The following is a 10228-nucleotide window of genomic DNA, read 5'->3' as shown; positions in this document are numbered from 1 at the left end:
CATTTATTTAGTAAGACTAAAGAACAAAATTTGTTTACCTAGCTAAATGAGATTCGTAAGAAATTTAATATATTATTATGTAGCATAATGATTACTTTTGGACATGTAGAGAATAGAAAGTAATCATACCTATTTGAGCTTGTTGAGCAAGGCAGTCATTTGTTTTTCAAACATTATAAATGGCAAGAATTCGTACTCATATTTTCTTTTGAAAATTATACTTTCCCAGAATTCATTAATTTTTCCTCATAGAGTCAAGGATGATGTCAGAATAATTTAAGCTCTTCTCGGTTTCAATAGAACGCAACATGTGCACTGTAGTTTCTTGTTGAGGGCATGACTTGATAAAGACTTTGATGTCTCAAGAAAATGCACACGCTGGTGTTATTTTCTTAAAGTTGGTTTCCGATGTCTTCCTTTGGTAATAGCTTGGCGTGGGTGCCATTTAAAATACAATCATTTGCAATGTGTAGATGTGTGTGTATAAGGAGTAGTCATTGTCTTGGAAATAAGTGTCTCATCATTACACAGAAGTGAAAGAAGAAATTCTGTTCCAAACTTGTCTCTCTCTGGCCTCGATGTCTGTTGACGTTCAGAAATAATTGTTTTGCTCTAACTATTGACATTGTATGGGTGTTTGTGTGTAGGAGTCTTTGTGTGAGCAATTCTTGGCTTGCGCCCCCCAGGGCGGAGAAAGAGAGAATGAGTTATCGTTTCTTTAATGTGGAGGTGTCCATGAACAACAAGATAAACAAACATACAACTCTGATATCATCTTTCAGGAGTGAATTTATACAATTATAGGAGATGGTGTAGACACGATATTTTAATATGTCGTGGGAAATTTCTAGATCTAGTATTTGAAACACATTATTGGTGATCTATGATATTTAAATTAATAGAAAAATGTAAAGACATACAAACAGGCATCAAGAGTCAGTGGCGGTGCCAGACCTAAATTTGGTGTGGACGAGCTATGTTTTGCGAGGAACTTTCGTAATAAAAATTGGAATATATTTGATAAAAAATGAAGATTTGATATTGTCAATTTTTAGCTCCCCCAAAAGGGGAATAGCCACTATTAGTTTTGTGTGGTCTGTTTGTCCGTCCCATTTAGATATCATATACTAGAAAAGATGTTGAGAATCCGACAACATGATATTTTAGAACTTTTAAAGTCCTGATGCAACGGCTACTTTTGTCTTTTCTGAAAGTGAAAAATTTAATTTTTAAAATCAACTATGCAAGCGCTTTTTTTCATAAAAATACACAATTTGTTACAACTATTCACTATTAATGGCAAAGAGAGCACGGGAAACTGTTAAGTAAGGGTAGTGACATTTTACCTTATTTTTAAGACATTTAACGGTTTTAGATTTCTGTCATACTAACTACCTATATTTACACACACAAAACTAACAGACTAACAGATAGGATGGCTGCCTGGTCGTGAGGTTTGCGCGCTGGACTGTCGTTCGGATTTATCGATGGTCGAGGGTTCAAATCCTGCCCGCTCCCATCCCCCGTCGTCCTGCGGGAGGTTTGGACTAGGAAGTAAACTATCTTCAACTCTGAAGGAACATCCGAAACATGTAAAACATTTTACAAACAAACAAACAGACAGACAGACAGACAGACAGACAGATAGATAGATAGATAGATAGATAGATAGATAGATAGATAGATAGATAGATAGTGTGATGTTGCTTATTCAGGCTGTCTTGAAGTCAACCAATTACTCAGCAAGCGTTTGGGTATAATTGTTCGGGTGTATTACGTGTAGTTGAACAACAAGTCAGACAAAAACAAGTACATCTGTTTTTAACAAGTGAAGAGATGTAGTCGACTCTGATGAACAATTGTACATAGATTTATTCTGATAAAAGGGCCACAGTAGAAGTCTCTGTCACTAAACACGTCGTTACCCTGGAGTGTTCTATCGCTAACTGATTTTCCGGTCTCTAACCCAACATATCCCAAACGTCACTAGTCCCGTTCAATATGCGTCTTCTATGGTGCGTCGCTAACTAACTAACCTATATAAATAAGGTGTCTAACAGATTCCTCCCCCCCTTGAAAAAAAAATATGTCAATATTTTTCCACTACTGTCAAGTCTTACAAGGGCATTTTCAATTTAAGGGGAAGACAACAAACATAAAATCTTGACATCTTCATCTTGACATCTTCATCCTTACTTGACAGTTCCTCATATTCAATGTCAATGTTCATAACATTCCAGAATCATCTTCATTAGTACACAGTTCATCATGGAGGAAAATGTGGCATCTTATGGGCACGTCATACACTCACAAATGTTCTTCACTGGCAGTAATCTGATAAAATACAACATTTCAAAAAACAATTATAGACTTTATTTACATATTCAATAAATTTTTTCTTACCACCCTTTTATACGCTTTTGTCCATTTTTCTTTTATACTCACCCTTTTCCATAGAACTAACTTTCGTCAATGATATATGAAATGATTCACACAAAAAAAAAAAAAAAATATCCATACTTACTTTTAAATGCTTAACATCAAATTTACTTATCTCCCTTTTCCATAACATATGAATTGTGCCAATATATTAATATATATTACATAATCACTATAATCATAGTTTATTTACAAAATTATTTCATTTCAATGTCATTCTAGACAATAGATCAGCTACAATATTCACAGATCCACTAATAGCTTTCACTTCAAATTTATATTCCTGTAGTGCTAAGAACCATCTATAAACACGACTGTTTTTCATGCTCTTTTGCTGTATATACTGAATAGGTTTATGATCAGTTAATAATATGAATTTCCTTCCTATTAAATAGCTCTCTAGCTTAGTAATTACCCATATTACAGCTAAGGCTTCTCTTTCAATGACACTATATTTTTTCTCTGCCTCTGACAATTTTCTACTTACATATAATATCGGATGTAAGTTATCATAGTTCTGCATTAGACAACCACCAATAGCATTACCAGATGCATCAGTTGTGACATAAAATATTTTGTCTTTATCAGGTAGTCTTAATATTAGTTCATGACTAAAAACATCTTTAATTCTGTCAATAGCTTTCACACATTCCTCATTACAAACTACTTTTTGAGGTTTTCCTTTTTTAAGTAAGTCATTTAGTGGATTCACTATTTCTGCTAAGTTCTTTATAAACTTTCTGTAATAATTTACTATTCCCAATATACTTTTAATTTGTCTTTTTGTTGTAGGTATTTCAATATTAAGTACTTTCTTTATGTTATCTTCAATAGGGCTAATCATGTTGTTATTTACTTTATGTCCTAAGAAAATTATTTCCTCCAATCCTATTTCTACTTTTTCTGCTTGAATTGTAAGTCCACTTTCTTTTATTATTTTGAATACTTCTTTTACATCTACCAAATGTTCCTCCCAACTATTATTAAAAATACATATGTCATCCAAATAGCAAATAACATTTTCTTTGTTTCCAATTATCATGTTCATCATTCTATTAAATGTGGCAGGTGCATTTACTAATCCAAAACTCATATAATTCCATTGCAAAATACCATATGGTGTTACAAATGCTGTGTAAGGTTTTGCATTTTCTGTTAAAGGTATTTGCCAATAACCTTTAGTTAAATCTAATTTAGTAAAAAATTTTGCTCCATTTAATTTATGTAAAATATCCTCTATATTTGGCATTGGATATGGGTCAAATTCTGTGATGTTGTTAAGTTTCCTATAATCAATACATAACCTTATATCTCCATTCTTCTTTTTGGCTATCACAATTGGTGAAGCATAAGGAGATGTTGATGGCTCAATTATACCTGATTCTAGTAAATTGTCTATTTCTTTCTTTACTTTGTCTTGTAAATGTAGCGGTATTCTATATGGCTTAAGCTTGATAGGTTTTGGATCTGTTACTTTAATGTCATGTTTAATAATATTAGTTTTTCCTGGTATGCTGGAAAAAATTTCTTTGTATTCCTGTATTATTTTAGTTATATCTTTTGACTTTTCCTTATTTAAATTATTAAGATTAATCTTTTGCCAAGTTTGATTCTCTTTTGTTTCTATTACAGGTATTTCCTTAATATCATTTTCATTGTGATTTTCATTTGTTATTATCATCAAGCATTCTTCTCTTTCTGAAAAGTTATTTTCTATTTCCTCCTGAATGTTTTGTATTAACTCATCTTCTCTAGCATGATACAGTTTCAAATTATTTATGTGATATGTTTTAATTTTCCCATTTATTTCAATTTGATAATTCACATCATTAATTTGTTTTATCACTTTAAATGGACCTTTCCATTGTTTACCAATTTTATTTTTCAGGTCATTTATTAATATTAATACATTGTTTCCTACTTCTAGTGTTTTCAATTGTCTTTTCTTATTTATATTCTCATGAGCACTTTGTTTATACTTCTTGTTGTTGTTATATGCTTGAGTCCATATTTCTTTCAATTCTGTTGTGATTGTTGTTTCACTGTCATTATTTAATTTATTCTCATTGTCTATTAGATTTTCTTTAAAAACATCTAATTCATCTCTAGGTTTTCTTCCATGTATTATTTCATATGGTGAAAATTGTGTTGCTTCATGTATGTTGTTTCTATGAGCAAATAGTACATAGTTAATGTAATGATCCCACTTGTTCTGATTATTCTGAATTATTTTTGTTAGTGATCTTTTTAATGAACCACCATATCGTTCACATAAACCGTTACTCTCTGGGTGGTAAACCGAAGAGTATATGTGTTGTATATTATATTGTTTAGTCCATTTCTTAAATTGTTCTGACTTAAACTGAGATCCCTGATCACTCAATATAATTTTAGGTATACCATGTCTTGTAATTACTTTTTGAGTTATGGCATTAATGATATTCTCTGCACTTGTATTTGATAATGGGATTGCCTCTGGGTATCTACTAAACATGTCTATTACTGTTAGAATGTATTTGTTATTATTTTCAGTTTGAATTAAAGGACCTATTAAATCAATAGATACTTTCTGAAATGGTGCTGTAGGTTCATTCATTTCTTGAATAGGTGCTTTATTCACTAAGCTTTTGTTAGATCTCTTTTGACATATGTCACATGAGTTTATGTATTTGTTTATTGTTGCTTTCATTTTGGGCCAAAATACTTGTTTTGACAAATTCCTATAACATTTCTTTACTCCCCTATGTGCTGCTAAATTATTATCGTGTGTCATGATTAAAACATCTTTCCAATATTTCTGTGGTAAGACAAGTTGTTTTATTTTCTTGTTATCATTACTTGTTTGTCTAAATAATATTTTATTCTCTATACAAAATTTCTCCATTGGATTATTATTGGTTTTATCTGATATTCTTGAATAAATTTTCCCAATAATATTGTCATTCATTTGTTCTAATGCAAATGTGGGTGTTGTTTCTTTTTCACTTTGAGATATTTGTGTTTCAAGACTATTTTGTGTTTCATTTTCTATCTCTCTTTCCTTAACATCTGTATTTTCTATTTGTATTACATTACTGGTTTCTTTTTCTTCATCCTTACTTATTACATTTATTGTATTTTCCTGTTTCTCATCTTTTTTATCCATTGATCTTGTTATTATCATACTTGTTATATTTTGTATTTCTATGTTTTCATGATTTTGTCTTATGTTTTTGTATTTGTTTTGCCAGTCTTCTAATTCTTTTCTTGAACATTCTTTAACTCCTTTTATGTTTCCTACTAACATATCATATCTCATTTCTGGTATTGCAATGCCATCACAATAACCAGTGAAAAATGGAGTTTCAATGTATACCCTTATAGCTTTAAATTCCCTTACGGTGCCATCTGCTAATTCTACTTTCTTAGTAAACCCTTTATACCAATGAGGTTTGACAAATTTAGTTTTTACTGCCAAAGTGTTACAACCTGAATCCCTGATTAATTCCACCGGAATTCTATCTACAAACCCTGGGTACACTGCAAAATTGTTCCTATTTCCTTCCATGAAATATACCCTATCTGTACCTTTATTTTTGTATTCCCTACTGTAACTCCTATTTCTATAATTTCCCCTGTCATTCCTATCTCTACTCCTATATCTACTGTTATTTTGTTCATTGTATCTATTTCTACTTCCAGACCTACTATTCCCTCTTCTACAGTTAGCTGCTATATGACCTTTTCCTTGACATTTAAAACAGGTTATTTCATTATATTTTCTATTTCCACTATTTGATCTGTTTCTATTTCTACTTCTATCAACATTTTCTTTGGTGTATCCTATTAAATCTACTTTGCTCTTATCCCTGTCAGAAAATGGTTTATTTGGATAGGCATTTTTGTATACTCTCATTATCTCTGTTATTTCATCTATAGTTTTGGGGTTTCTTTCTTTAATAAAAGATTGTAACTGAGGATCACATTTATTTACAAAGTTGTCCACTAGAATAAAATTTTTTAATCCCTCATAAGAGTTATTCACTTTTTCTAATTTTACCCACTTATTGAAAAAATCCTTTTCCATATTAATAGTAGTTTGGGGTTCTATTCCTAATGATGGTATATTGTCAAAATATTTCTTTCTAAAAGTTGTAGCATTATGACCATAGGCATTCAATAACTCTCTTTTTAAAACCTGATAGCTATCATCAATATGATGGTCATGATTTTGGCATATTGTTAGAGCTTGGCCATGAACAAAGTCTATCAGTATTTCAGACCATTCTTCTTCAGGCATATTAAATGTAGACATTTTTGCCTCATATCTTTTCAGGAAATCACCAATGTCATCCTTCTGTTCATCAAAACTTTGTATCTTTCTCTTTAGCCATGTCTGTGAATTAGGGTTGTCTCTTTGAGTGGTATAATTATTTGAGTTATTTGTGTTATTTCCTTGTTCAGTTTGAGCTCTGGCTTGTGCTGCATCCAATCTCATCTTCTCCATTTTAGCTTCATGTTCTCTAATCTTTTCTCTCTCTTTGTCTTGCCTTTCTTGTTCCTCTTTTCTGATTCTTTCTTGTCTTTCTATCTCTTGTCTTTTTTCTTCTTTCTGTCTCTCTATCTCTTCCTTCACAACTTGCTGTACATAAGCTGCTAAGTCTTTTCCTTTTAACTCCATGGTCTTTCCATCCTGCATAGCTGTTTCCTTAACCTCCTTAAGGTCCACATATGATGATGTAGCCATTGTATTTTATATTTTATATATATTTTTACTTAGCCTATATTGGTTATGACTATACTTTAAACTTATTTTATATTTAAGTTTTTCCACACTTTTATACAAATTTTAAATGTTATGTCTCTATCTATAGATTTAGTAAATGTATAAATCTAGTCTGAGTTATTATGGTTATATTCAAATCTGTATATTAGGTCTAGTATCACACAAATTTAAATCTAGTACATTATAGTATGTATAATAATACCATTTAGATCTAGTTATCAAGAGCACTATGACTATTAGATCTAGTATGAATAATTATGATCAATTTTAAAACCTGGTATGACTGAAGTCACAGTGAATGAGTGAAGTGTTTAGAGTAAATTCAAAGACTGTCTAGAGTCTAGATCTAGAGTAGATTATGGTTCTATTTAACCATACGAAACAAATATGTGTATACAATGTCAAATATATCTTCAACAAGATACATATATCTAGAATGTACTACCTTCATTCATTTTTCAATTAATAATATTTCAAATTAGAGTCTAGATGATTTAATTGTACCAAAGAGATGTACAAAAATTTGTAGATCTATATTTAGCCAGACGATAGTGTTTGACTACATAGCCAGTTTCGGCATTATTCTCATGGCAAAATCCTATTTGATTTTAACCGCTCAAACTAAAATTATTTTAGTCTGATTTACAGTAAAAGAATCCTACCCGCACTTTCTATCATTAAGTGAAAAAAAATACAGATCTAATTAAATTAATAAAAATAAATAATTTAAAATAATATAAACAAATGAAATAATTAAATGAGACTATCGCTATGGGTTGGGATATGACAATATGGCACACAATGATAACGTCACGAAGTAACTAGGCAACAACGGATATGACGTTTATACAAACAAAACAAATTACAACCCTAAACGTATAATATAGCTTTTCATCTAAATTATGTCTTTACCCCGAACGGGTTTAAGGCTTCAGCACCACCTGATTTTACTCAGGCTAACATACCAAATTTAGACAAAATCTATTTCTAAGGGCAATCTAAACATACACTAATAAGAAAAATGGCACTTAGCTTTTGATAAGAAAGATCCCTTTGTTCGGACTCCCGAATATGCTAGATCACAACAAATTCCACTGCCTCTCTTCCAGTTCTGACTCTGTTCTCCGGTGCTACCAGTATCCCACGTAATGCCACAGATGTCCTGATATGCCACAGCAAAATGTTTCAGTTTCTTTGACGACTGTTGATGACCGTATGTGTAGTTCTGACGACTTTGTGTACACAGTTACTGACGAATAGGTTAACGGTTCTTTTGGCGATGACTTGACTTGTGTAGACGACTACTGACAAATAACAGTCTCTTGACGGCAACTTGATCTGGACGACTGACGAATAACGATTTTCTAAAATAGTTCACTGCTTCTGCTGCTACTCTGGTAGTACGACGAAGTTTGCTGTTGTACTCTGCTTCACTAGACCAAACTGTCCAATGTAGACTAGGTGAAACCAAGGTCACCTCCGACGACGTTCCGTTACACGATTAACGGTTTTCAACGAAATTAAGTGGATGTAGCTGTTTCCACAACTTCACTGCTAACAAGTCTAGGTATGGTCTAGACCGACGAATACTAAATATATCAATGTTCAGTACTGATAAAGATTACTTCACTAACCTTCCAAAGGTTAAACACAGTGACCGTTATAAACGTGGTAAGCAACCGGTTCAATGAGCAAACTGCTCCACAAGAATCTCTCCAAGGGTAAGACGACAGAGCGATTTAGTTAGCTACCAAACTTGTAGTACTCACAATACTTCTGACAGCGGGCAAACTGTCCTTCTCGAAACTGACGAGGTAAAACTTGATACTCTATGTGGCTCCTATGACGAAGAAAAAATATGTCCAACAGGTTCACTAACGATCTCTCACCCGTTATGAATGAACGGTTTCTCTGGTTGTAGGTCGATTCAGCATATGAAGATCAGGCTTTGATAATATACTGGTTAAGTCTACTCAACCAGACGTTGCGATGATTACTGTCCTGACGAAGGTCACCCTGAGTTAACGGCTCGTTGAACGTGCGATCAAACAGGCGATGACTGCTTGTAGATCCAGAACAAAGTCACTCTGCGATGATGCTGTGTTCAGCCGTACTCCGATGAAATCTTATAACTTCGAGTGCACGACCCTCACCTGAGTAAACGTTCTGCTTCGAGGTCCGGTTCGATGTTCGGCTTCATCAGGGGTCCGGCTTCGAGGTTCGGGGTCGCCACTGTGATGTTGCTTATTCAGGCTGTCTTGAAGTCAACCAATTACTCAGCAAGCGTTTGGGTATAATTGTTCGGGTGTATTACGTGTAGTTGAACAACAAGTCAGACAAAAACAAGTACATCTGTTTTTAACAAGTGAAGAGATGTAGTCGACTCTGATGAACAATTGTACATAGATTTATTCTGATAAAAGGGCCACAGTAGAAGTCTCTGTCACTAAACACGTCGTTACCCTGGAGTGTTCTATCGCTAACTGATTTTCCGGTCTCTAACCCAACATATCCCAAACGTCACTAGTCCCGTTCAATATGCGTCTCCTATGGTGCGTCGCTAAATAACTAACCTATATAAATAAGGTGTCTAACAATAGATAGATAGATAGATAGATAGATAGATAGATAGATACATACATACATACATACATACATACACACACACACACACACACACACACACACACACACACACACACACACACACACACACACACACACACACACACACACACACACACACACACACACACACACACACACACACACACACACACACACACATATATACATAGATATTGGGACGTGGTCTAGAGGCTAAGTGCGCTTGAACTTGGCTTGGCTTGGCTACCTATGAAGGGGGCTCGAGGTTCGACACCCGACTAGAGCAGAGGACGAAAAACATTTTTCTAGATACCCCCTACCCCCACTGGTTTACAATTGAGATTGGACAAAAGCTGAAAGTAGCGCTATATAAAAGCCATAATTTATTTATTAATTGGAAGTAGTCATTATAACCCA

At 33.3% G+C, this 10228-nt stretch overlaps 1 long non-coding RNA gene across 1 annotated transcript; it reads right to left on the bottom strand.

Moving 5' to 3' along the window:
- Positions 1–2095: 2095 nt before the first annotated feature.
- On the bottom strand, positions 2096–9837 carry LOC129923152 (uncharacterized). The gene is made up of 2 exons (XR_008775100.1): positions 7650–9837; positions 2096–2334 (listed from the first exon to the last, which is right to left on the bottom strand). It is a non-coding gene; the product is annotated as an uncharacterized LOC129923152 (long non-coding RNA).
- Between the last annotated feature and the right edge of the window lie 391 nt (positions 9838–10228).

Source organism: Biomphalaria glabrata, chromosome 15 (genome assembly GCF_947242115.1).
Source record: "Biomphalaria glabrata chromosome 15, xgBioGlab47.1, whole genome shotgun sequence".
NCBI classification, from domain to species: Eukaryota; Metazoa; Mollusca; class Gastropoda; family Planorbidae; genus Biomphalaria; species Biomphalaria glabrata.
Note: the sequence above shows the minus strand (reverse complement) of the source record. Positions and strands in the feature narration are given on the sequence as shown.